Raw genomic sequence first — 23,405 nt, 5'->3', positions numbered from 1 at the left:
CGGTACTATTAGGATGTATTCGTCTGCATGTTTTGACCTCCTTTGAGCCAGTGTATTACTGAACACAATGCGCCAACAAAACAGAGTTTTTGGGATATAAAGAGGGACTTTCTCGAACAAAACAAACCTTTATTGTGGAGCTGGGACTCTTGTGACTGCAACCAGATGAAGATGTTCAAAGGTAAGTGATTCATTTTATCGCTATTTATGACTTTTGTGACTCGTCTACTTGGTTGGAATATGTTTTTGTAAGTGGGGCGCTGTCCTCAGATAATCGCATGGTAGGCTTTCGCAGTAAATCCTATTTGAAATGTGACAAAGCGGCTGGATTAACAAGAAGTTCATCTTTAAGCCGATGTATAGCACTTGTATTTTTGTGAATGTTTATATTGACTATTTCTATATTTTGAATTTGGCGCTCTGCAATTTCACCGGATGTTGTCGAGGTGGGTTGCTAGCAGAACACCTGCGCCAGAAAAGGTAAACATTAAAGCAACGCCCAAACAGGGACTTGAACCCTGGACCCTCAGATTAAAAGTCTGATGCTCTACCGACTGAGCTATCTGGGCTCTGCATCTGCTTATTTTCAGACACTTAACCTGCCGGGCAGAGGCACGTGCTGATGGTGGTGGCATTGTCAGATGGTTCATTTCCCCAGAGAACCAGGCCTCCATTCCAAATTATACACTCATTAAAATCTGAACTAGGCATCCTCTCCAAAGATGTTAAATGTCAATGACCTCGTGGCGCAATGGTAGTGCGTCTGACTCCAGATCAGAAGGTTGCGTGTTCAACTCACGTCGTGGTCATGGTTTTTATGTGTGCAATCTCTGCCGCCTTTACTCAGTGAATCAGCACAAGTACCAATGTGGCTTTACAGTACTAATCTCGCACAGAAACGAACAAACCAATGCTGCTTTTGATGAAAATTGTCTCTCACAAAAACCTGTCACACTGCAAAATCTTAAATGAAATCATGTGATTGTCAGTCTTCGAACAGGGAGTTTAATGTATGCTTGGGGGCAGTTTTTTGATGCCTGGATGAGAAACGTTCCCAAAGTAAACTGCCTGTTACTCAGGCCCAGAAACTAGGATATGCATATAAATGGTAGATTTGGATAGAACACACTCTACAGTTTCCAAAACTGTTAAAATAATGTCTCTGAGTATAACAGAACTGATATGGCAGGCAAAAACCTGAAGAAAAGTTATCCAGGAGGTGGGATTTTTTTGATGTGGGTAGTTTTCAATTGAATGCCTATTGAGTTTCTAATGGGTTAGGATCCAGATTGCAGTTCCTATGGCTACCACTAGATGTCAACAGTCTTTAGACATTGGTTTAGACTTGTTTTCTGAAAAATGAAGAAGAATGAGACCTTGCTGTCAGTGGACTGAGGAAGCATGCAGTACTGGTTTGCGCGCGTGACAGAGTGCGCGCCCTTCGTTGTTTTTCATTTCTATTGAATACGCAATTGTCCGGTTGAAAATGTATTATTTAGACAATTGACAACGTGAGGATTAATTATGAACATCGTTTGACATGTTTCAACAAACTTTGCCGGTACTATTAGGATGTATTCGTCTGCATGTTTTGACCTCCTTTGAGCCAGTGTATTACTGAACACAATGCGCCAACAAAACAGAGTTTTTGGGATATAAAGAGGGACTTTCTCGAACAAAACAAACCTTTATTGTGGAGCTGGGACTCTTGTGACTGCAACCAGATGAAGATGTTCAAAGGTAAGTGATTCATTTTATCGCTATTTATGACTTTTGTGACTCGTCTACTTGGTTGGAATATGTTTTTGTAAGTGGGGCGCTGTCCTCAGATAATCGCATGGTAGGCTTTCGCAGTAAATCCTATTTGAAATGTGACAAAGCGGCTGGATTAACAAGAAGTTCATCTTTAAGCCGATGTATAGCACTTGTATTTTTGTGAATGTTTATATTGACTATTTCTATATTTTGAATTTGGCGCTCTGCAATTTCACCGGATGTTGTCGAGGTGGGTTGCTAGCAGAACACCTGCGCCAGAAAAGGTAAACATTAAAGCAACGCCCAAACAGGGACTTGAACCCTGGACCCTCAGATTAAAAGTCTGATGCTCTACCGACTGAGCTATCTGGGCTCTGCATCTGCTTATTTTCAGACACTTAACCTGCCGGGCAGAGGCACGTGCTGATGGTGGTGGCATTGTCAGATGGTTCATTTCCCCAGAGAACCAGGCCTCCATTCCAAATTATACACTCATTAAAATCTGAACTAGGCATCCTCTCCAAAGATGTTAAATGTCAATGACCTCGTGGCGCAATGGTAGCGCGTCTGACTCCAGATCAGAAGGTTGCGTGTTCAACTCACGTCGTGGTCATGGTTTTTATGTGTGCAATCTCTGCCGCCTTTACTCAGTGAATCAGCACAAGTACCAATGTGGCTTTACAGTACTAATCTCGCACAGAAACGAACAAACCAATGCTGCTTTTGATGAAAATTGTCTCTCACAAAAACCTGTCACACTGCAAAATCTTAAATGAAATCATGTGATTGTCAGTCTTCGAACAGGGAGTTCGATATGTATGCTTGGGGGCAGTTTTTTGATGCCTGGATGAGAAACGTTCCCAAAGTAAACTGCCTGTTACTCAGGCCCAGAAACTAGGATATGCATATAAATGGTAGATTTGGATAGAACACACTCTACAGTTTCCAAAACTGTTAAAATAATGTCTCTGAGTATAACAGAACTGATATGGCAGGCAAAAACCTGAAGAAAAGTTATCCAGGAGGTGGGATTTTTTTGATGTGGGTAGTTTTCAATTGAATGCCTATTGAGTTTCTAATGGGTTAGGATCCAGATTGCAGTTCCTATGGCTACCACTAGATGTCAACAGTCTTTAGACATTGGTTTAGACTTGTTTTCTGAAAAATGAAGAAGAATGAGACCTTGCTGTCAGTGGACTGAGGAAGCATGCAGTACTGGTTTGCGCGCGTGACAGAGTGCGCGCCCTTCGTTGTTTTTCATTTCTATTGAATACGCAATTGTCCGGTTGAAAATGTATTATTTAGACAATTGACAACGTGAGGATTAATTATGAACATCGTTTGACATGTTTCAACGAACTTTGCCGGTACTATTAGGATGTATTCGTCTGCATGTTTTGACCTCCTTTGAGCCAGTGTATTACTGAACACAATGCGCCAACAAAACAGAGTTTTTGGGATATAAAGAGGGACTTTCTCGAACAAAACAAACCTTTATTGTGGAGCTGGGACTCTTGTGACTGCAACCAGATGAAGATGTTCAAAGGTAAGTGATTCATTTTATCGCTATTTATGACTTTTGTGACTCGTCTACTTGGTTGGAATATGTTTTTGTAAGTGGGGCGCTGTCCTCAGATAATCGCATGGTAGGCTTTCGCAGTAAATCCTATTTGAAATGTGACAAAGCGGCTGGATTAACAAGAAGTTCATCTTTAAGCCGATGTATAGCACTTGTATTTTTGTGAATGTTTATATTGACTATTTCTATATTTTGAATTTGGCGCTCTGCAATTTCACCGGATGTTGTCGAGGTGGGTTGCTAGCAGAACACCTGCGCCAGAAAAGGTAAACATTAAAGCAACGCCCAAACAGGGACTTGAACCCTGGACCCTCAGATTAAAAGTCTGATGCTCTACCGACTGAGCTATCTGGGCTCTGCATTTGCTTATTTTCAGACACTTAACCTGCCGGGCAGAGGCACGTGCTGATGGTGGTGGCATTGTCAGATGGTTCATTTCCCCAGAGAACCAGGCCTCCATTCCAAATTATACACTCATTAAAATCTGAACTAGGCATCCTCTCCAAAGATGTTAAATGTCAATGACCTCGTGGCGCAATGGTAGCGCGTCTGACTCCAGATCAGAAGGTTGCGTGTTCAACTCACGTCGTGGTCATGGTTTTTAGGTGTGCAATCTCTGCCGCCTTTACTCAGTGAATCAGCACAAGTACCAATGTGGCTTTACAGTACTAATCTCGCACAGAAACGAACAAACCAATGCTGCTTTTGATGAAAATTGTCTCTCACAAAAACCTGTCACACTGCAAAATCTTAAATGAAATCATGTGATTGTCAGTCTTCGAACAGGGAGTTCGATATGTATGCTTGGGGGCAGTTTTTTGATGCCTGGATGAGAAACGTTCCCAAAGTAAACTGCCTGTTACTCAGGCCCAGAAACTAGGATATGCATATAAATGGTAGATTTGGATAGAACACACTCTACAGTTTCCAAAACTGTTAAAATAATGTCTCTGAGTATAACAGAACTGATATGGCAGGCAAAAACCTGAAGAAAAGTTATCCAGGAGGTGGGATTTTTTTGATGTGGGTAGTTTTCAATTGAATGCCTATTGAGTTTCTAATGGGTTAGGATCCAGATTGCAGTTCCTATGGCTACCACTAGATGTCAACAGTCTTTAGACATTGGTTTAGACTTGTTTTCTGAAAAATGAAGAAGAATGAGACCTTGCTGTCAGTGGACTGAGGAAGCATGCAGTACTGGTTTGCGCGCGTGACAGAGTGCGCGCCCTTCGTTGTTTTTCATTTCTATTGAATACGCAATTGTCCGGTTGAAAATGTATTATTTAGACAATTGACAACGTGAGGATTAATTATGAACATCGTTTGACATGTTTCAACGAACTTTGCCGGTACTATTAGGATGTATTCGTCTGCATGTTTTGACCTCCTTTGAGCCAGTGTATTACTGAACACAATGCGCCAACAAAACAGAGTTTTTGGGATATAAAGAGGGACTTTCTCGAACAAAACAAACCTTTATTGTGGAGCTGGGACTCTTGTGACTGCAACCAGATGAAGATGTTCAAAGGTAAGTGATTCATTTTATCGCTATTTATGACTTTTGTGACTCGTCTACTTGGTTGGAATATGTTTTTGTAAGTGGGGCGCTGTCCTCAGATAATCGCATGGTAGGCTTTCGCAGTAAATCCTATTTGAAATGTGACAAAGCGGCTGGATTAACAAGAAGTTCATCTTTAAGCCGATGTATAGCACTTGTATTTTTGTGAATGTTTATATTGACTATTTCTATATTTTGAATTTGGCGCTCTGCAATTTCACCGGATGTTGTCGAGGTGGGTTGCTAGCAGAACACCTGCGCCAGAAAAGGTAAACATTAAAGCAACGCCCAAACAGGGACTTGAACCCTGGACCCTCAGATTAAAAGTCTGATGCTCTACCGACTGAGCTATCTGGGCTCTGCATTTGCTTATTTTCAGACACTTAACCTGCCGGGCAGAGGCACGTGCTGATGGTGGTGGCATTGTCAGATGGTTCATTTCCCCAGAGAACCAGGCCTCCATTCCAAATTATACACTCATTAAAATCTGAACTAGGCATCCTCTCCAAAGATGTTAAATGTCAATGACCTCGTGGCGCAATGGTAGCGCGTCTGACTCCAGATCAGAAGGTTGCGTGTTCAACTCACGTCGTGGTCATGGTTTTTAGGTGTGCAATCTCTGCCGCCTTTACTCAGTGAATCAGCACAAGTACCAATGTGGCTTTACAGTACTAATCTCGCACAGAAACGAACAAACCAATGCTGCTTTTGATGAAAATTGTCTCTCACAAAAACCTGTCACACTGCAAAATCTTAAATGAAATCATGTGATTGTCAGTCTTCGAACAGGGAGTTCGATATGTATGCTTGGGGGCAGTTTTTTGATGCCTGGATGAGAAACGTTCCCAAAGTAAACTGCCTGTTACTCAGGCCCAGAAACTAGGATATGCATATAAATGGTAGATTTGGATAGAACACACTCTACAGTTTCCAAAACTGTTAAAATAATGTCTCTGAGTATAACAGAACTGATATGGCAGGCAAAAACCTGAAGAAAAGTTATCCAGGAGGTGGGATTTTTTTGATGTGGGTAGTTTTCAATTGAATGCCTATTGAGTTTCTAATGGGTTAGGATCCAGATTGCAGTTCCTATGGCTACCACTAGATGTCAACAGTCTTTAGACATTGGTTTAGACTTGTTTTCTGAAAAATGAAGAAGAATGAGACCTTGCTGTCAGTGGACTGAGGAAGCATGCAGTACTGGTTTGCGCGCGTGACAGAGTGCGCGCCCTTCGTTGTTTTTCATTTCTATTGAATACGCAATTGTCCGGTTGAAAATGTATTATTTAGACAATTGACAACGTGAGGATTAATTATGAACATCGTTTGACATGTTTCAACAAACTTTGCCGGTACTATTAGGATGTATTCGTCTGCATGTTTTGACCTCCTTTGAGCCAGTGTATTACTGAACACAATGCGCCAACAAAACAGAGTTTTTGGGATATAAAGAGGGACTTTCTCGAACAAAACAAACCTTTATTGTGGAGCTGGGACTCTTGTGACTGCAACCAGATGAAGATGTTCAAAGGTAAGTGATTCATTTTATCGCTATTTATGACTTTTGTGACTCGTCTACTTGGTTGGAATATGTTTTTGTAAGTGCGGCGCTGTCCTCAGATAATCGCATGGTAGGCTTTCGCAGTAAATCCTATTTGAAATGTGACAAAGCGGCTGGATTAACAAGAAGTTCATCTTTAAGCCGATGTATAGCACTTGTATTTTTGTGAATGTTTATATTGACTATTTCTATATTTTGAATTTGGCGCTCTGCAATTTCACCGGATGTTGTCGAGGTGGGTTGCTAGCAGAACACCTGCGCCAGAAAAGGTAAACATTAAAGCAACGCCCAAACAGGGACTTGAACCCTGGACCCTCAGATTAAAAGTCTGATGCTCTACCGACTGAGCTATCTGGGCTCTGCATCTGCTTATTTTCAGACACTTAACCTGCCGGGCAGAGGCACGTGCTGATGGTGGTGGTATTGTCAGATGGTTCATTTCCCCAGAGAACCAGGCCTCCATTCCAAATTATACACTCATTAAAATCTGAACTAGGCATCCTCTCCAAAGATGTTAAATGTCAATGACCTCGTGGCGCAATGGTAGCGCGTCTGACTCCAGATCAGAAGGTTGCGTGTTCAACTCACGTCGTGGTCATGGTTTTTATGTGTGCAATCTCTGCCGCCTTTACTCAGTGAATCAGCACAAGTACCAATGTGGCTTTACAGTACTAATCTCGCACAGAAACGAACAAACCAATGCTGCTTTTGATGAAAATTGTCTCTCACAAAAACCTGTCACACTGCAAAATCTTAAATGAAATCATGTGATTGTCAGTCTTCGAACAGGGAGTTCGATATGTATGCTTGGGGGCAGTTTTTTGATGCCTGGATGAGAAACGTTCCCAAAGTAAACTGCCTGTTACTCAGGCCCAGAAACTAGGATATGCATATAAATGGTAGATTTGGATAGAACACACTCTACAGTTTCCAAAACTGTTAAAATAATGTCTCTGAGTATAACAGAACTGATATGGCAGGCAAAAACCTGAAGAAAAGTTATCCAGGAGGTGGGATTTTTTTGATGTGGGTAGTTTTCAATTGAATGCCTATTGAGTTTCTAATGGGTTAGGATCCAGATTGCAGTTCCTATGGCTACCACTAGATGTCAACAGTCTTTAGACATTGGTTTAGACTTGTTTTCTGAAAAATGAAGAAGAATGAGACCTTGCTGTCAGTGGACTGAGGAAGCATGCAGTACTGGTTTGCGCGCGTGACAGAGTGCGCGCCCTTCGTTGTTTTTCATTTCTATTGAATACGCAATTGTCCGGTTGAAAATGTATTATTTAGACAATTGACAACGTGAGGATTAATTATGAACATCGTTTGACATGTTTCAACGAACTTTGCCGGTACTATTAGGATGTATTCGTCTGCATGTTTTGACCTCCTTTGAGCCAGTGTATTACTGAACACAATGCGCCAACAAAACAGAGTTTTTGGGATATAAAGAGGGACTTTCTCGAACAAAACAAACCTTTATTGTGGAGCTGGGACTCTTGTGACTGCAACCAGATGAAGATGTTCAAAGGTAAGTGATTCATTTTATCGCTATTTATGACTTTTGTGACTCGTCTACTTGGTTGGAATATGTTTTTGTAAGTGGGGCTCTGTCCTCAGATAATCGCATGGTAGGCTTTCGCAGTAAATCCTATTTGAAATGTGACAAAGCGGCTGGATTAACAAGAAGTTCATCTTTAAGCCGATGTATAGCACTTGTATTTTTGTGAATGTTTATATTGACTATTTCTATATTTTGAATTTGGCGCTCTGCAATTTCACCGGATGTTGTCGAGGTGGGTTGCTAGCAGAACACCTGCGCCAGAAAAGGTAAACATTAAAGCAACGCCCAAACAGGGACTTGAACCCTGGACCCTCAGATTAAAAGTCTGATGCTCTACCGACTGAGCTATCTGGGCTCTGCATTTGCTTATTTTCAGACACTTAACCTGCCGGGCAGAGGCACGTGCTGATGGTGGTGGCATTGTCAGATGGTTCATTTCCCCAGAGAACCAGGCCTCCATTCCAAATTATACACTCATTAAAATCTGAACTAGGCATCCTCTCCAAAGATGTTAAATGTCAATGACCTCGTGGCGCAATGGTAGCGCGTCTGACTCCAGATCAGAAGGTTGCGTGTTCAACTCACGTCGTGGTCATGGTTTTTAGGTGTGCAATCTCTGCCGCCTTTACTCAGTGAATCAGCACAAGTACCAATGTGGCTTTACAGTACTAATCTCGCACAGAAACGAACAAACCAATGCTGCTTTTGATGAAAATTGTCTCTCACAAAAACCTGTCACACTGCAAAATCTTAAATGAAATCATGTGATTGTCAGTCTTCGAACAGGGAGTTCGATATGTATGCTTGGGGGCAGTTTTTTGATGCCTGGATGAGAAACGTTCCCAAAGTAAACTTCCTGTTACTCAGGCCCAGAAACTAGGATATGCATATAAATGGTAGATTTGGATAGAACACACTCTACAGTTTCCAAAACTGTTAAAATAATGTCTCTGAGTATAACAGAACTGATATGGCAGGCAAAAACCTGAAGAAAAGTTATCCAGGAGGTGGGATTTTTTTGATGTGGGTAGTTTTCAATTGAATGCCTATTGAGTTTCTAATGGGTTAGGATCCAGATTGCAGTTCCTATGGCTACCACTAGATGTCAACAGTCTTTAGACATTGGTTTAGACTTGTTTTCTGAAAAATGAAGAAGAATGAGACCTTGCTGTCAGTGGACTGAGGAAGCATGCAGTACTGGTTTGCGCGCGTGACAGAGTGCGCGCCCTTCGTTGTTTTTCATTTCTATTGAATACGCAATTGTCCGGTTGAAAATGTATTATTTAGACAATTGACAACGTGAGGATTAATTATGAACATCGTTTGACATGTTTCAACAAACTTTGCCGGTACTATTAGGATGTATTCGTCTGCATGTTTTGACCTCCTTTGAGCCAGTGTATTACTGAACACAATGCGCCAACAAAACAGAGTTTTTGGGATATAAAGAGGGACTTTCTCGAACAAAACAAACCTTTATTGTGGAGCTGGGACTCTTGTGACTGCAACCAGATGAAGATGTTCAAAGGTAAGTGATTCATTTTATCGCTATTTATGACTTTTGTGACTCGTCTACTTGGTTGGAATATGTTTTTGTAAGTGGGGCGCTGTCCTCAGATAATCGCATGGTAGGCTTTCGCAGTAAATCCTATTTGAAATGTGACAAAGCGGCTGGATTAACAAGAAGTTCATCTTTAAGCCGATGTATAGCACTTGTATTTTTGTGAATGTTTATATTGACTATTTCTATATTTTGAATTTGGCGCTCTGCAATTTCACCGGATGTTGTCGAGGTGGGTTGCTAGCAGAACACCTGCGCCAGAAAAGGTAAACATTAAAGCAACGCCCAAACAGGGACTTGAACCCTGGACCCTCAGATTAAAAGTCTGATGCTCTACCGACTGAGCTATCTGGGCTCTGCATCTGCTTATTTTCAGACACTTAACCTGCCGGGCAGAGGCACGTGCTGATGGTGGTGGTATTGTCAGATGGTTCATTTCCCCAGAGAACCAGGCCTCCATTCCAAATTATACACTCATTAAAATCTGAACTAGGCATCCTCTCCAAAGATGTTAAATGTCAATGACCTCGTGGCGCAATGGTAGCGCGTCTGACTCCAGATCAGAAGGTTGCGTGTTCAACTCACGTCGTGGTCATGGTTTTTATGTGTGCAATCTCTGCCGCCTTTACTCAGTGAATCAGCACAAGTACCAATGTGGCTTTACAGTACTAATCTCGCACAGAAACGAACAAACCAATGCTGCTTTTGATGAAAATTGTCTCTCACAAAAACCTGTCACACTGCAAAATCTTAAATGAAATCATGTGATTGTCAGTCTTCGAACAGGGAGTTCGATATGTATGCTTGGGGGCAGTTTTTTGATGCCTGGATGAGAAACGTTCCCAAAGTAAACTGCCTGTTACTCAGGCCCAGAAACTAGGATATGCATATAAATGGTAGATTTGGATAGAACACACTCTACAGTTTCCAAAACTGTTAAAATAATGTCTCTGAGTATAACAGAACTGATATGGCAGGCAAAAACCTGAAGAAAAGTTATCCAGGAGGTGGGATTTTTTTGATGTGGGTAGTTTTCAATTGAATGCCTATTGAGTTTCTAATGGGTTAGGATCCAGATTGCAGTTCCTATGGCTACCACTAGATGTCAACAGTCTTTAGACATTGGTTTAGACTTGTTTTCTGAAAAATGAAGAAGAATGAGACCTTGCTGTCAGTGGACTGAGGAAGCATGCAGTACTGGTTTGCGCGCGTGACAGAGTGCGCGCCCTTCGTTGTTTTTCATTTCTATTGAATACGCAATTGTCCGGTTGAAAATGTATTATTTAGACAATTGACAACGTGAGGATTAATTATGAACATCGTTTGACATGTTTCAACGAACTTTGCCGGTACTATTAGGATGTATTCGTCTGCATGTTTTGACCTCCTTTGAGCCAGTGTATTACTGAACACAATGCGCCAACAAAACAGAGTTTTTGGGATATAAAGAGGGACTTTCTCGAACAAAACAAACCTTTATTGTGGAGCTGGGACTCTTGTGACTGCAACCAGATGAAGATGTTCAAAGGTAAGTGATTCATTTTATCGCTATTTATGACTTTTGTGACTCGTCTACTTGGTTGGAATATGTTTTTGTAAGTGGGGCTCTGTCCTCAGATAATCGCATGGTAGGCTTTCGCAGTAAATCCTATTTGAAATGTGACAAAGCGGCTGGATTAACAAGAAGTTCATCTTTAAGCCGATGTATAGCACTTGTATTTTTGTGAATGTTTATATTGACTATTTCTATATTTTGAATTTGGCGCTCTGCAATTTCACCGGATGTTGTCGAGGTGGGTTGCTAGCAGAACACCTGCGCCAGAAAAGGTAAACATTAAAGCAACACCCAAACAGGGACTTGAACCCTGGACCCTCAGATTAAAAGTCTGATGCTCTACCGACTGAGCTATCTGGGCTCTGCATTTGCTTATTTTCAGACACTTAACCTGCCGGGCAGAGGCACGTGCTGATGGTGGTGGCATTGTCAGATGGTTCATTTCCCCAGAGAACCAGGCCTCCATTCCAAATTATACACTCATTAAAATCTGAACTAGGCATCCTCTCCAAAGATGTTAAATGTCAATGACCTCGTGGCGCAATGGTAGCGCGTCTGACTCCAGATCAGAAGGTTGCGTGTTCAACTCACGTCGTGGTCATGGTTTTTAGGTGTGCAATCTCTGCCGCCTTTACTCAGTGAATCAGCACAAGTACCAATGTGGCTTTACAGTACTAATCTCGCACAGAAACGAACAAACCAATGCTGCTTTTGATGAAAATTGTCTCTCACAAAAACCTGTCACACTGCAAAATCTTAAATGAAATCATGTGATTGTCAGTCTTCGAACAGGGAGTTCGATATGTATGCTTGGGGGCAGTTTTTTGATGCCTGGATGAGAAACGTTCCCAAAGTAAACTTCCTGTTACTCAGGCCCAGAAACTAGGATATGCATATAAATGGTAGATTTGGATAGAACACACTCTACAGTTTCCAAAACTGTTAAAATAATGTCTCTGAGTATAACAGAACTGATATGGCAGGCAAAAACCTGAAGAAAAGTTATCCAGGAGGTGGGATTTTTTTGATGTGGGTAGTTTTCAATTGAATGCCTATTGAGTTTCTAATGGGTTAGGATCCAGATTGCAGTTCCTATGGCTACCACTAGATGTCAACAGTCTTTAGACATTGGTTTAGACTTGTTTTCTGAAAAATGAAGAAGAATGAGACCTTGCTGTCAGTGGACTGAGGAAGCATGCAGTACTGGTTTGCGCGCGTGACAGAGTGCGCGCCCTTCGTTGTTTTTCATTTCTATTGAATACGCAATTGTCCGGTTGAAAATGTATTATTTAGACAATTGACAACGTGAGGATTAATTATGAACATCGTTTGACATGTTTCAACAAACTTTGCCGGTACTATTAGGATGTATTCGTCTGCATGTTTTGACCTCCTTTGAGCCAGTGTATTACTGAACACAATGCGCCAACAAAACAGAGTTTTTGGGATATAAAGAGGGACTTTCTCGAACAAAACAAACCTTTATTGTGGAGCTGGGACTCTTGTGACTGCAACCAGATGAAGATGTTCAAAGGTAAGTGATTCATTTTATCGCTATTTATGACTTTTGTGACTCGTCTACTTGGTTGGAATATGTTTTTGTAAGTGGGGCGCTGTCCTCAGATAATCGCATGGTAGGCTTTCGCAGTAAATCCTATTTGAAATGTGACAAAGCGGCTGGATTAACAAGAAGTTCATCTTTAAGCCGATGTATAGCACTTGTATTTTTGTGAATGTTTATATTGACTATTTCTATATTTTGAATTTGGCGCTCTGCAATTTCACCGGATGTTGTCGAGGTGGGTTGCTAGCAGAACACCTGCGCCAGAAAAGGTAAACATTAAAGCAACGCCCAAACAGGGACTTGAACCCTGGACCCTCAGATTAAAAGTCTGATGCTCTACCGACTGAGCTATCTGGGCTCTGCATTTGCTTATTTTCAGACACTTAACCTGCCGGGCAGAGGCACGTGCTGATGGTGGTGGCATTGTCAGATGGTTCATTTCCCCAGAGAACCAGGCCTCCATTCCAAATTATACACTCATTAAAATCTGAACTAGGCATCCTCTCCAAAGATGTTAAATGTCAATGACCTCGTGGCGCAATGGTAGCGCGTCTGACTCCAGATCAGAAGGTTGCGTGTTCAACTCACGTCGTGGTCATGGTTTTTAGGTGTGCAATCTCTGCCGCCTTTACTCAGTGAATCAGCACAAGTACCAATGTGGCTTTACAGTACTAATCTCGCACAGAAACGAACAAACCAATGCTGCTTTTGATGAAAATTGTCTCTCACAAAAACCTGTCACACTGCAAAATCTTAAATGAAATCATGTGATTGTCAGTCTTCGAACAGGGAGTTCGATATGTATGCTTGGGGGCAGTTTTTTGATGCCTGGATGAGAAACGTTCCCAAAGTAAACTTCCTGTTACTCAGGCCCAGAAACTAGGATATGCATATAAATGGTAGATTTGGATAGAACACACTCTACAGTTTCCAAAACTGTTAAAATAATGTCTCTGAGTATAACAGAACTGATATGGCAGGCAAAAACCTGAAGAAAAGTTATCCAGGAGGTGGGATTTTTTTGATGTGGGTAGTTTTCAATTGAATGCCTATTGAGTTTCTAATGGGTTAGGATCCAGATTGCAGTTCCTATGGCTACCACTAGATGTCAACAGTCTTTAGACATTGGTTTAGACTTGTTTTCTGAAAAATGAAGAAGAATGAGACCTTGCTGTCAGTGGACTGAGGAAGCATGCAGTACTGGTTTGCGCGCGTGACAGAGTGCGCGCCCTTCGTTGTTTTTCATTTCTATTGAATACGCAATTGTCCGGTTGAAAATGTATTATTTAGACAATTGACAACGTGAGGATTAATTATGAACATCGTTTGACATGTTTCAACAAACTTTGCCGGTACTATTAGGATGTATTCGTCTGCATGTTTTGACCTCCTTTGAGCCAGTGTATTACTGAACACAATGCGCCAACAAAACAGAGTTTTTGGGATATAAAGAGGGACTTTCTCGAACAAAACAAACCTTTATTGTGGAGCTGGGACTCTTGTGACTGCAACCAGATGAAGATGTTCAAAGGTAAGTGATTCATTTTATCGCTATTTATGACTTTTGTGACTCGTCTACTTGGTTGGAATATGTTTTTGTAAGTGGGGCGCTGTCCTCAGATAATCGCATGGTAGGCTTTCGCAGTAAATCCTATTTGAAATGTGACAAAGCGGCTGGATTAACAAGAAGTTCATCTTTAAGCCGATGTATAGCACTTGTATTTTTGTGAATGTTTATATTGACTATTTCTATATTTTGAATTTGGCGCTCTGCAATTTCACCGGATGTTGTCGAGGTGGGTTGCTAGCAGAACACCTGCGCCAGAAAAGGTAAACATTAAAGCAACGCCCAAACAGGGACTTGAACCCTGGACCCTCAGATTAAAAGTCTGATGCTCTACCGACTGAGCTATCTGGGCTCTGCATTTGCTTATTTTCAGACACTTAACCTGCCGGGCAGAGGCACGTGCTGATGGTGGTGGCATTGTCAGATGGTTCATTTCCCCAGAGAACCAGGCCTCCATTCCAAATTATACACTCATTAAAATCTGAACTAGGCATCCTCTCCAAAGATGTTAAATGTCAATGACCTCGTGGCGCAATGGTAGCGCGTCTGACTCCAGATCAGAAGGTTGCGTGTTCAACTCACGTCGTGGTCATGGTTTTTATGTGTGCAATCTCTGCCGCCTTTACTCAGTGAATCAGCACAAGTACCAATGTGGCTTTACAGTACTAATCTCGCACAGAAACGAACAAACCAATGCTGCTTTTGATGAAAATTGTCTCTCACAAAAACCTGTCACACTGCAAAATCTTAAATGAAATCATGTGATTGTCAGTCTTCGAACAGGGAGTTCGATATGTATGCTTGGGGGCAGTTTTTTGATGCCTGGATGAGAAACGTTCCCAAAGTAAACTTCCTGTTACTCAGGCCCAGAAACTAGGATATGCATATAAATGGTAGATTTGGATAGAACACACTCTACAGTTTCCAAAACTGTTAAAATAATGTCTCTGAGTATAACAGAACTGATATGGCAGGCAAAAACCTGAAGAAAAGTTATCCAGGAGGTGGGATTTTTTTGATGTGGGTAGTTTTCAATTGAATGCCTATTGAGTTTCTAATGGGTTAGGATCCAGATTGCAGTTCCTATGGCTACCACTAGATGTCAACAGTCTTTAGACATTGGTTTAGACTTGTTTTCTGAAAAATGAAGAAGAATGAGACCTTGCTGTCAGTGGACTGAGGAAGCATGCAGTACTGGTTTGCGCGCGTGACAGAGTGCGCGCCCTTCGTTGTTTTTCATTTCTATTGAATACGCAATTGTCCGGTTGAAAATGTATTATTTAGACAATTGACAACGTGAGGATTAATTATGAACATCGTTTGACATGTTTCAACAAACTTTGCCGGTACTATTAGGATGTATTCGTCTGCATGTTTTGACCTCCTTTGAGCCAGTGTATTACTGAACACAATGCGCCAACAAAACAGAGTTTTTGGGATATAAAGAGGGACTTTCTCGAACAAAACAAACCTTTATTGTGGAGCTGGGACTCTTGTGACTGCAACCAGATGAAGATGTTCAAAGGTAAGTGATTCATTTTATCGCTATTTATGACTTTTGTGACTCGTCTACTTGGTTGGAATATGTTTTTGTAAGTGGGGCGCTGTCCTCAGATAATCGCATGGTAGGCTTTCGCAGTAAATCCTATTTGAAATGTGACAAAGCGGCTGGATTAACAAGAAGTTCATCTTTAAGCCGATGTATAGCACTTGTATTTTTGTGAATGTTTATATTGACTATTTCTATATTTTGAATTTGGCGCTCTGCAATTTCACCGGATGTTGTCGAGGTGGGTTGCTAGCAGAACACCTGCGCCAGAAAAGGTAAACATTAAAGCAACGCCCAAACAGGGACTTGAACCCTGGACCCTCAGATTAAAAGTCTGATGCTCTACCGACTGAGCTATCTGGGCTCTGCATTTGCTTATTTTCAGACACTTAACCTGCCGGGCAGAGGCACGTGCTGATGGTGGTGGCATTGTCAGATGGTTCATTTCCCCAGAGAACCAGGCCTCCATTCCAAATTATACACTCATTAAAATCTGAACTAGGCATCCTCTCCAAAGATGTTAAATGTCAATGACCTCGTGGCGCAATGGTAGCGCGTCTGACTCCAGATCAGAAGGTTGCGTGTTCAACTCACGTCGTGGTCATGGTTTTTATGTGTGCAATCTCTGCCGCCTTTACTCAGTGAATCAGCACAAGTACCAATGTGGCTTTACAGTACTAATCTCGCACAGAAACGAACAAACCAATGCTGCTTTTGATGAAAATTGTCTCTCACAAAAACCTGTCACACTGCAAAATCTTAAATGAAATCATGTCAGTCTTCGAACAGGGAGTTTAATGTATGCTTGGGGGCAGTTTTTTGATGCCTGGATGAGAAACGTTCCCAAAGTAAACTTCCTGTTACTCAGGCCCAGAAACTAGGATATGCATATAAATGGTAGATTTGGATAGAACACACTCTACAGTTTCCAAAACTGTTAAAATAATGTCTCTGAGTATAACAGAACTGATATGGCAGGCAAAAACCTGAAGAAAAGTTATCCAGGAGGTGGGATTTTTTTGATGTGGGTAGTTTTCAATTGAATGCCTATTGAGTTTCTAATGGGTTAGGATCCAGATTGCAGTTCCTATGGCTACCACTAGATGTCAACAGTCTTTAGACATTGGTTTAGACTTGTTTTCTGAAAAATGAAGAAGAATGAGACCTTGCTGTCAGTGGACTGAGGAAGCATGCAGTACTGGTTTGCGCGCGTGACAGAGTGCGCGCCCTTCGTTGTTTTTCATTTCTATTGAATACGCAATTGTCCGGTTGAAAATGTATTATTTAGACAATTGACAACGTGAGGATTAATTATGAACATCGTTTGACATGTTTCAACAAACTTTGCCGGTACTATTAGGATGTATTCGTCTGCATGTTTTGACCTCCTTTGAGCCAGTGTATTACTGAACACAATGCGCCAACAAAACAGAGTTTTTGGGATATAAAGAGGGACTTTCTCGAACAAAACAAACCTTTATTGTGGAGCTGGGACTCTTGTGACTGCAACCAGATGAAGATGTTCAAAGGTAAGTGATTCATTTTATCGCTATTTATGACTTTTGTGACTCGTCTACTTGGTTGGAATATGTTTTTGTAAGTGGGGCGCTGTCCTCAGATAATCGCATGGTAGGCTTTCGCAGTAAATCCTATTTGAAATGTGACAAAGCGGCTGGATTAACAAGAAGTTCATCTTTAAGCCGATGTATAGCACTTGTATTTTTGTGAATGTTTATATTGACTATTTCTATATTTTGAATTTGGCGCTCTGCAATTTCACCGGATGTTGTCGAGGTGGGTTGCTAGCAGAACACCTGCGCCAGAAAAGGTAAACATTAAAGCAACGCCCAAACAGGGACTTGAACCCTGGACCCTCAGATTAAAAGTCTGATGCTCTACCGACTGAGCTATCTGGGCTCTGCATTTGCTTATTTTCAGACACTTAACCTGCCGGGCAGAGGCACGTGCTGATGGTGGTGGCATTGTCAGATGGTTCATTTCCCCAGAGAACCAGGCCTCCATTCCAAATTATACACTCATTAAAATCTGAACTAGGCATCCTCTCCAAAGATGTTAAATGTCAATGACCTCGTGGCGCAATGGTAGCGCGTCTGACTCCAGATCAGAAGGTTGCGTGTTCAACTCACGTCGTGGTCATGGTTTTTATGTGTGCAATCTCTGCCGCCTTTACTCAGTGAATCAGCACAAGTACCAATGTGGCTTTACAGTACTAATCTCGCACAGAAACGAACAAACCAATGCTGCTTTTGATGAAAATTGTCTCTCACAAAAACCTGTCACACTGCAAAATCTTAAATGAAATCATGTCAGTCTTCGAACAGGGAGTTTAATGTATGCTTGGGGGCAGTTTTTTGATGCCTGGATGAGAAACGTTCCCAAAGTAAACTGCCTGTTACTCAGGCCCAGAAACTAGGATATGCATATAAATGGTAGATTTGGATAGAACACACTCTACAGTTTCCAAAACTGTTAAAATAATGTCTCTGAGTATAACAGAACTGATATGGCAGGCAAAAACCTGAAGAAAAGTTATCCAGGAGGTGGGATTTTTTTGATGTGGGTAGTTTTCAATTGAATGCCTATTGAGTTTCTAATGGGTTAGGATCCAGATTGCAGTTCCTATGGCTACCACTAGATGTCAACAGTCTTTAGACATTGGTTTAGACTTGTTTTCTGAAAAATGAAGAAGAATGAGACCTTGCTGTCAGTGGACTGAGGAAGCATGCAGTACTGGTTTGCGCGCGTGACAGAGTGCGCGCCCTTCGTTGTTTTTCATTTCTATTGAATACGCAATTGTCCGGTTGAAAATGTATTATTTAGACAATTGACAACGTGAGGATTAATTATGAACATCGTTTGACATGTTTCAACAAACTTTGCCGGTACTATTAGGATGTATTCGTCTGCATGTTTTGACCTCCTTTGAGCCAGTGTATTACTGAACACAATGCGCCAACAAAACAGAGTTTTTGGGATATAAAGAGGGACTTTCTCGAACAAAACAAACCTTTATTGTGGAGCTGGGACTCTTGTGACTGCAACCAGATGAAGATGTTCAAAGGTAAGTGATTCATTTTATCGCTATTTATGACTTTTGTGACTCGTCTACTTGGTTGGAATATGTTTTTGTAAGTGGGGCTCTGTCCTCAGATAATCGCATGGTAGGCTTTCGCAGTAAATCCTATTTGAAATGTGACAAAGCGGCTGGATTAACAAGAAGTTCATCTTTAAGCCGATGTATAGCACTTGTATTTTTGTGAATGTTTATATTGACTATTTCTATATTTTGAATTTGGCGCTCTGCAATTTCACCGGATGTTGTCGAGGTGGGTTGCTAGCAGAACACCTGCGCCAGAAAAGGTAAACATTAAAGCAACGCCCAAACAGGGACTTGAACCCTGGACCCTCAGATTAAAAGTCTGATGCTCTACCGACTGAGCTATCTGGGCTCTGCATTTGCTTATTTTCAGACACTTAACCTGCCGGGCAGAGGCACGTGCTGATGGTGGTGGCATTGTCAGATGGTTCATTTCCCCAGAGAACCAGGCCTCCATTCCAAATTATACACTCATTAAAATCTGAACTAGGCATCCTCTCCAAAGATGTTAAATGTCAATGACCTCGTGGCGCAATGGTAGCGCGTCTGACTCCAGATCAGAAGGTTGCGTGTTCAACTCACGTCGTGGTCATGGTTTTTATGTGTGCAATCTCTGCCGCCTTTACTCAGTGAATCAGCACAAGTACCAATGTGGCTTTACAGTACTAATCTCGCACAGAAACGAACAAACCAATGCTGCTTTTGATGAAAATTGTCTCTCACAAAAACCTGTCACACTGCAAAATCTTAAATGAAATCATGTCAGTCTTCGAACAGGGAGTTTAATGTATGCTTGGGGGCAGTTTTTTGATGCCTGGATGAGAAACGTTCCCAAAGTAAACTGCCTGTTACTCAGGCCCAGAAACTAGGATATGCATATAAATGGTAGATTTGGATAGAACACACTCTACAGTTTCCAAAACTGTTAAAATAATGTCTCTGAGTATAACAGAACTGATATGGCAGGCAAAAACCTGAAGAAAAGTTATCCAGGAGGTGGGATTTTTTTGATGTGGGTAGTTTTCAATTGAATGCCTATTGAGTTTCTAATGGGTTAGGATCCAGATTGCAGTTCCTATGGCTACCACTAGATGTCAACAGTCTTTAGACATTGGTTTAGACTTGTTTTCTGAAAAATGAAGAAGAATGAGACCTTGCTGTCAGTGGACTGAGGAAGCATGCAGTACTGGTTTGCGCGCGTGACAGAGTGCGCGCCCTTCGTTGTTTTTCATTTCTATTGAATACGCAATTGTCCGGTTGAAAATGTATTATTTAGACAATTGACAACGTGAGGATTAATTATGAACATCGTTTGACATGTTTCAACAAACTTTGCCGGTACTATTAGGATGTATTCGTCTGCATGTTTTGACCTCCTTTGAGCCAGTGTATTACTGAACACAATGCGCCAACAAAACAGAGTTTTTGGGATATAAAGAGGGACTTTCTCGAACAAAACAAACCTTTATTGTGGAGCTGGGACTCTTGTGACTGCAACCAGATGAAGATGTTCAAAGGTAAGTGATTCATTTTATCGCTATTTATGACTTTTGTGACTCGTCTACTTGGTTGGAATATGTTTTTGTAAGTGGGGCGCTGTCCTCAGATAATCGCATGGTAGGCTTTCGCAGTAAATCCTATTTGAAATGTGACAAAGCGGCTGGATTAACAAGAAGTTCATCTTTAAGCCGATGTATAGCACTTGTATTTTTGTGAATGTTTATATTGACTATTTCTATATTTTGAATTTGGCGCTCTGCAATTTCACCGGATGTTGTCGAGGTGGGTTGCTAGCAGAACACCTGCGCCAGAAAAGGTAAACATTAAAGCAACGCCCAAACAGGGACTTGAACCCTGGACCCTCAGATTAAAAGTCTGATGCTCTACCGACTGAGCTATCTGGGCTCTGCATTTGCTTATTTTCAGACACTTAACCTGCCGGGCAGAGGCACGTGCTGATGGTGGTGGCATTGTCAGATGGTTCATTTCCCCAGAGAACCAGGCCTCCATTCCAAATTATACACTCATTAAAATCTGAACTAGGCATCCTCTCCAAAGATGTTAAATGTCAATGACCTCGTGGCGCAATGGTAGCGCGTCTGACTCCAGATCAGAAGGTTGCGTGTTCAACTCACGTCGTGGTCATGGTTTTTATGTGTGCAATCTCTGCCGCCTTTACTCAGTGAATCAGCACAAGTACCAATGTGGCTTTACAGTACTGATCTCGCACAGAAACGAACAAACCAATGCTGCTTTTGATGAAAATTGTCTCTCACAAAAACCTGTCACACTGCAAAATCTTAAATGAAATCATGTCAGTCTTCGAACAGGGAGTTTAATGTATGCTTGGGGGCAGTTTTTTGATGCCTGGATGAGAAACGTTCCCAAAGTAAACTGCCTGTTACTCAGGCCCAGAAACTAGGATATGCATATAAATGGTAGATTTGGATAGAACACACTCTACAGTTTCCAAAACTGTTAAAATAATGTCTCTGAGTATAACAGAACTGATATGGCAGGCAAAAACCTGAAGAAAAGTTATCCAGGAGGTGGGATTTTTTTGATGTGGGTAGTTTTCAATTGAATGCCTATTGAGTTTCTAATGGGTTAGGATCCAGATTGCAGTTCCTATGGCTACCACTAGATGTCAACAGTCTTTAGACATTGGTTTAGACTTGTTTTCTGAAAAATGAAGAAGAATGAGACCTTGCTGTCAGTGGACTGAGGAAGCATGCAGTACTGGTTTGCGCGCGTGACAGAGTGCGCGCCCTTCGTTGTTTTTCATTTCTATTGAATACGCAATTGTCCGGTTGAAAATGTATTATTTAGACAATTGACAACGTGAGGATTAATTATGAACATCGTTTGACATGTTTCAACAAACTTTGCCGGTACTATTAGGATGTATTCGTCTGCATGTTTTGACCTCCTTTGAGCCAGTGTATTACTGAACACAATGCGCCAACAAAACAGAGTTTTTGGGATATAAAGAGGGACTTTCTCGAACAAAACAAACCTTTATTGTGGAGCTGGGACTCTTGTGACTGCAACCAGATGAAGATGTTCAAAGGTAAGTGATTCATTTTATCGCTATTTATGACTTTTGTGACTCGTCTACTTGGTTGGAATATGTTTTTGTAAGTGGGGCTCTGTCCTCAGATAATCGCATGGTAGGCTTTCGCAGTAAATCCTATTTGAAATGTAACAAAGCGGCTGGATTAACAAGAAGTTCATCTTTAAGCCGATGTATAGCACTTGTATTTTTGTGAATGTTTATATTGACTATTTCTATATTTTGAATTTGGCGCTCTGCAATTTCACCGGATGTTGTCGAGGTGGGTTGCTAGCAGAACACCTGCGCCAGAAAAGGTAAACATTAAAGCAACGCCCAAACAGGGACTTGAACCCTGGACCCTCAGATTAAAAGTCTGATGCTCTACCGACTGAGCTATCTGGGCTCTGCATTTGCTTATTTTCAGACACTTAACCTGCCGGGCAGAGGCACGTGCTGATGGTGGTGGCATTGTCAGATGGTTCATTTCCCCAGAGAACCAGGCCTCCATTCCAAATTATACACTCATTAAAATCTGAACTAGGCATCCTCTCCAAAGATGTTAAATGTCAATGACCTCGTGGCGCAATGGTAGCGCGTCTGACTCCAGATCAGAAGGTTGCGTGTTCAACTCACGTCGTGGTCATGGTTTTTATGTGTGCAATCTCTGCCGCCTTTACTCAGTGAATCAGCACAAGTACCAATGTGGCTTTACAGTACTAATCTCGCACAGAAACGAACAAACCAATGCTGCTTTTGATGAAAATTGTCTCTCACAAAAACCTGTCACACTGCAAAATCTTAAATGAAATCATGTCAGTCTTCGAACAGGGAGTTTAATGTATGCTTGGGGGCAGTTTTTTGATGCCTGGATGAGAAACGTTCCCAAAGTAAACTGCCTGTTACTCAGGCCCAGAAACTAGGATATGCATATAAATGGTAGATTTGGATAGAACACACTCTACAGTTTCCAAAACTGTTAAAATAATGTCTCTGAGTATAACAGAACTGATATGGCAGGCAAAAACCTGAAGAAAAGTTATCCAGGAGGTGGGATTTTTTTGATGTGGGTAGTTTTCAATTGAATGCCTATTGAGTTTCTAATGGGTTAGGATCCAGATTGCAGTTCCTATGGCTACCACTAGATGTCAACAGTCTTTAGACATTGGTTTAGACTTGTTTTCTGAAAAATGAAGAAGAATGAGACCTTGCTGTCAGTGGACTGAGGAAGCATGCAGTACTGGTTTGCGCGCGTGACAGAGTGCGCGCCCTTCGTTGTTTTTCATTTCTATTGAATACGCAATTGTCCGGTTGAAAATGTATTATTTAGACAATTGACAACGTGAGGATTAATTATGAACATCGTTTGACATGTTTCAACAAACTTTGCCGGTACTATTAGGATGTATTCGTCTGCATGTT

General features: G+C 41.5%; 30 non-coding genes across 30 annotated transcripts; 15 read left to right on the top strand and 15 right to left on the bottom strand.

The window, feature by feature from the left end:
• Nucleotides 1-496: 496 nt before the first annotated feature.
• trnak-uuu lies at nt 497-569 on the bottom strand. Its single transcript has one exon. It is a non-coding gene; the product is annotated as a tRNA-Lys (tRNA).
• Nucleotides 570-737: 168 nt separating this feature from the next.
• Nucleotides 738-809, top strand: trnaw-cca. Its single transcript has one exon. It is a non-coding gene; the product is annotated as a tRNA-Trp (tRNA).
• A 1,246-nt stretch (nt 810-2,055) lies between these two features.
• Nucleotides 2,056-2,128, bottom strand: trnak-uuu. The gene has a single exon. It is a non-coding gene; the product is annotated as a tRNA-Lys (tRNA).
• A 168-nt stretch (nt 2,129-2,296) lies between these two features.
• trnaw-cca lies at nt 2,297-2,368 on the top strand. Its single transcript has one exon. It is a non-coding gene; the product is annotated as a tRNA-Trp (tRNA).
• Nucleotides 2,369-3,616: 1,248 nt separating this feature from the next.
• Nucleotides 3,617-3,689, bottom strand: trnak-uuu. Its single transcript has one exon. It is a non-coding gene; the product is annotated as a tRNA-Lys (tRNA).
• A 168-nt stretch (nt 3,690-3,857) lies between these two features.
• trnaw-cca lies at nt 3,858-3,929 on the top strand. The gene has a single exon. It is a non-coding gene; the product is annotated as a tRNA-Trp (tRNA).
• A 1,248-nt stretch (nt 3,930-5,177) lies between these two features.
• trnak-uuu lies at nt 5,178-5,250 on the bottom strand. The gene has a single exon. It is a non-coding gene; the product is annotated as a tRNA-Lys (tRNA).
• A 168-nt stretch (nt 5,251-5,418) lies between these two features.
• On the top strand, nt 5,419-5,490 carry trnaw-cca. The gene has a single exon. It is a non-coding gene; the product is annotated as a tRNA-Trp (tRNA).
• Nucleotides 5,491-6,738: 1,248 nt separating this feature from the next.
• On the bottom strand, nt 6,739-6,811 carry trnak-uuu. Its single transcript has one exon. It is a non-coding gene; the product is annotated as a tRNA-Lys (tRNA).
• A 168-nt stretch (nt 6,812-6,979) lies between these two features.
• trnaw-cca lies at nt 6,980-7,051 on the top strand. Its single transcript has one exon. It is a non-coding gene; the product is annotated as a tRNA-Trp (tRNA).
• A 1,248-nt stretch (nt 7,052-8,299) lies between these two features.
• On the bottom strand, nt 8,300-8,372 carry trnak-uuu. Its single transcript has one exon. It is a non-coding gene; the product is annotated as a tRNA-Lys (tRNA).
• Nucleotides 8,373-8,540: 168 nt separating this feature from the next.
• trnaw-cca lies at nt 8,541-8,612 on the top strand. Its single transcript has one exon. It is a non-coding gene; the product is annotated as a tRNA-Trp (tRNA).
• Nucleotides 8,613-9,860: 1,248 nt separating this feature from the next.
• trnak-uuu lies at nt 9,861-9,933 on the bottom strand. The gene has a single exon. It is a non-coding gene; the product is annotated as a tRNA-Lys (tRNA).
• A 168-nt stretch (nt 9,934-10,101) lies between these two features.
• trnaw-cca lies at nt 10,102-10,173 on the top strand. Its single transcript has one exon. It is a non-coding gene; the product is annotated as a tRNA-Trp (tRNA).
• A 1,248-nt stretch (nt 10,174-11,421) lies between these two features.
• Nucleotides 11,422-11,494, bottom strand: trnak-uuu. Its single transcript has one exon. It is a non-coding gene; the product is annotated as a tRNA-Lys (tRNA).
• A 168-nt stretch (nt 11,495-11,662) lies between these two features.
• trnaw-cca lies at nt 11,663-11,734 on the top strand. Its single transcript has one exon. It is a non-coding gene; the product is annotated as a tRNA-Trp (tRNA).
• Nucleotides 11,735-12,982: 1,248 nt separating this feature from the next.
• trnak-uuu lies at nt 12,983-13,055 on the bottom strand. Its single transcript has one exon. It is a non-coding gene; the product is annotated as a tRNA-Lys (tRNA).
• A 168-nt stretch (nt 13,056-13,223) lies between these two features.
• Nucleotides 13,224-13,295, top strand: trnaw-cca. The gene has a single exon. It is a non-coding gene; the product is annotated as a tRNA-Trp (tRNA).
• Nucleotides 13,296-14,543: 1,248 nt separating this feature from the next.
• trnak-uuu lies at nt 14,544-14,616 on the bottom strand. Its single transcript has one exon. It is a non-coding gene; the product is annotated as a tRNA-Lys (tRNA).
• A 168-nt stretch (nt 14,617-14,784) lies between these two features.
• On the top strand, nt 14,785-14,856 carry trnaw-cca. The gene has a single exon. It is a non-coding gene; the product is annotated as a tRNA-Trp (tRNA).
• A 1,248-nt stretch (nt 14,857-16,104) lies between these two features.
• trnak-uuu lies at nt 16,105-16,177 on the bottom strand. Its single transcript has one exon. It is a non-coding gene; the product is annotated as a tRNA-Lys (tRNA).
• A 168-nt stretch (nt 16,178-16,345) lies between these two features.
• On the top strand, nt 16,346-16,417 carry trnaw-cca. Its single transcript has one exon. It is a non-coding gene; the product is annotated as a tRNA-Trp (tRNA).
• A 1,240-nt stretch (nt 16,418-17,657) lies between these two features.
• On the bottom strand, nt 17,658-17,730 carry trnak-uuu. Its single transcript has one exon. It is a non-coding gene; the product is annotated as a tRNA-Lys (tRNA).
• Nucleotides 17,731-17,898: 168 nt separating this feature from the next.
• Nucleotides 17,899-17,970, top strand: trnaw-cca. Its single transcript has one exon. It is a non-coding gene; the product is annotated as a tRNA-Trp (tRNA).
• Nucleotides 17,971-19,210: 1,240 nt separating this feature from the next.
• trnak-uuu lies at nt 19,211-19,283 on the bottom strand. The gene has a single exon. It is a non-coding gene; the product is annotated as a tRNA-Lys (tRNA).
• Nucleotides 19,284-19,451: 168 nt separating this feature from the next.
• trnaw-cca lies at nt 19,452-19,523 on the top strand. Its single transcript has one exon. It is a non-coding gene; the product is annotated as a tRNA-Trp (tRNA).
• Nucleotides 19,524-20,763: 1,240 nt separating this feature from the next.
• On the bottom strand, nt 20,764-20,836 carry trnak-uuu. Its single transcript has one exon. It is a non-coding gene; the product is annotated as a tRNA-Lys (tRNA).
• A 168-nt stretch (nt 20,837-21,004) lies between these two features.
• On the top strand, nt 21,005-21,076 carry trnaw-cca. Its single transcript has one exon. It is a non-coding gene; the product is annotated as a tRNA-Trp (tRNA).
• Nucleotides 21,077-22,316: 1,240 nt separating this feature from the next.
• trnak-uuu lies at nt 22,317-22,389 on the bottom strand. The gene has a single exon. It is a non-coding gene; the product is annotated as a tRNA-Lys (tRNA).
• Nucleotides 22,390-22,557: 168 nt separating this feature from the next.
• trnaw-cca lies at nt 22,558-22,629 on the top strand. The gene has a single exon. It is a non-coding gene; the product is annotated as a tRNA-Trp (tRNA).
• Nucleotides 22,630-23,405: the final 776 nt, after the last annotated feature.

The sequence above is a fragment of the Oncorhynchus mykiss genome, unplaced genomic scaffold (genome assembly GCF_013265735.2).
Source record: "Oncorhynchus mykiss isolate Arlee unplaced genomic scaffold, USDA_OmykA_1.1 un_scaffold_466, whole genome shotgun sequence".
NCBI classification, from domain to species: domain Eukaryota; kingdom Metazoa; phylum Chordata; class Actinopteri; order Salmoniformes; family Salmonidae; genus Oncorhynchus; species Oncorhynchus mykiss.
The sequence above is the reverse complement of the archived record's forward strand: the minus strand, read 5'-3'. Positions and strand labels throughout refer to the sequence as shown.